The sequence below is a fragment of the Nerophis lumbriciformis genome, linkage group LG17 (assembly GCF_033978685.3).
Source record: "Nerophis lumbriciformis linkage group LG17, RoL_Nlum_v2.1, whole genome shotgun sequence".
Lineage (NCBI taxonomy): Eukaryota > Metazoa > Chordata > Actinopteri > Syngnathiformes > Syngnathidae > Nerophis > Nerophis lumbriciformis.
Window position 1 is genome coordinate 20787501 of NC_084564.2, and position 2264 is coordinate 20789764.

At 40.4% G+C, this 2264-nt stretch overlaps 1 protein-coding gene across 3 annotated transcripts in view; it reads right to left on the bottom strand.

Annotated features, from left to right (window-relative positions):
* The window catches only part of ets1 (v-ets avian erythroblastosis virus E26 oncogene homolog 1), a 120533-nt gene extending 118748 nt beyond the window's left edge, over window positions 1-1785 (bottom strand). For 2 of the 3 annotated variants that reach the window (XM_061972709.1, XM_061972708.1), the window contains exon 1: window positions 1623-1780. The gene's annotated coding sequence lies outside the window, so the exon portion shown is untranslated. Of the gene's footprint in view, window positions 1-1622 lie in introns of all 3 variants that reach the window. The other variant, XM_061972706.1, reaches the window with a different exon arrangement.
* Window positions 1786-2264: the final 479 nt, after the last annotated feature.

Consider the following 2264-nt stretch of genomic DNA (forward strand, 5'->3'; position numbering starts at 1 on the left):
TACAATACATACTCTACATGTACATGTACATATAATACATACTCTACATGTAATACATACTCTACATGTACATATAATACATACTCTACATGTACATGTAATACATACTCTACATGTACATGTATATATATAATACACTCTACATGTACATATAATACATATTCTACATGTATATATAATACATACTCTACATGTACATGTAATACATACTCTACATGTACATATAATACATACTCTACATGAACATGTACATATAATACATACTCTACATGAACATGTACATATAATACATACTCTACATGTACATGTACATATAGACTTGGGACAGCGTGGCGCAGTGGAAGAGTGGCCGTGCGCGACCCGAGGGTCGCTGGTTCAATCCCCACCTAGTACCAACCTCGTCATGTCCGTTGTGTCCTGAGCAAGACACTTCACCCTTGCTCCTGATGGGTGCTGGTAGCGCCTTGCATGGCAGCTCCCTCCATCAGTGTGTGAATGTGTGTGTGAATGGGTAAATGTGGAAGTAGTGTCAAAGCACTTTGAGTACCTTGAAGGTAGAAAAGCGCTATACAAGTACAACCCATTTATTTATTTATTTATAATACATACTCTACATGTACATGCACATATAATACATACTCTCCATGTACATATAATGCATACTCTACATGAACATGTACATGTAATACATACTCTACATGTACATGTAGTACATACTCTACATGTACATATAATACATACTCTACGTGTACATGTACATATAATACATACTCTACATGTACATATAATACATACTCTACATGTACATGTACATATAATACATACTCTACATGTACATATAATACATACTCTACATTTAATACATACTCTACATGTACATATGCATACTCTACATGTACATATAATAAATACTCTACATGTACATATAATACATACTCTACATGTACATGTACATATAATACATACTCTACATGTACATATAATACATACTCTACATGTACATGTAATGCATACTCTACATGTACATATAATGCATACTCTACATGTACATGTACATATAATACATACTCTACATGTACATCTAATACATACTCTACATGTAATACATACTCTACATGTACACAATGTATTACATGGTCGATGTAATACATACTCTACATGCACATTTAATACATACTGTACATGTAATACATACTGTACAGGATGTAATGCATAGTGTACATGATGTAAAACATACTGTACAGGATGTAATACATAGTGTACATGATGTCATAAATATTGTACATGATGTAACATACTGTGCATGATGTAATAAATAGTGTACATGTACAGTAAGGTATGCACACGTTGAAAAGCCTAATTAGTCACGTGCTTGTTGGCAGCTTGGGAGGTGACGATGATGCAACACGTGCAGACTTTATTTCGCAAGAATCGCGTGCGGAATACCTCCCACGCGTGCACGCTCGCGTTGTTGCTCGTCCGCGGCAAAAGTAACTAAAAGCGCGCCTCTTAACCGCCGCGCGGTCCGTGTGCGCTTGCGTGGCGAGAAAGAGTGCTCACGAGCGAGAGGTGAACTTCACACGTCGCGTCAACAACCGGCCAACAAAAAGGTGCCAACTTACCCGAGGCTGCGTGGGAGAAGTTCGCCCGCAGGTGTGACAGTGAGACGTGGGTGATGCTCCACTACTACCTGCTCCCAGCGCGCAGTCCCGCCGGGAAAGGAAGCGGGAGGAATATTATGCACGCGCGCACACGTGCACACGCACGCACTTGTAGCCCCTCCCTCAGTCATAAAGTGGGACCCCCTCGTCAAAGCCTTCATTTCCCCGCGGCGTGGATTGTTTGCACCTCACACGCGGCAGCTGCGGCTTCCGCGCAGGACAGGTGGCAACTTGGACAGTCCCGCCTTTTTACACACATGCTCACTTCTGATTGGTCAGGACAAACACGCCTTTGTTCAACACCTTTGCATTAGTTTGGTGAGGATCTGGATAAAGGTGCACCTACAGGAGCTCACCCTACACCTTACACATGTCAACCCTTGTTTATGGAGACACTACCATAGGAATATATACTGTACTTTAGAGCAGGGGTCTTCAATGTTGTTTTAGACCAGGGGTCGGCAACCTTTACCAGTCAAAGAGCCATTTTGACCAGTTTCGCAAATTATAGAAAACAATGGGAGCCGCAAATTTTTTTTGAAATTTTAAATGAAATAACACTTCATACAATGTTTTCTTTTTGCTTTGTGCTATGTATAAACC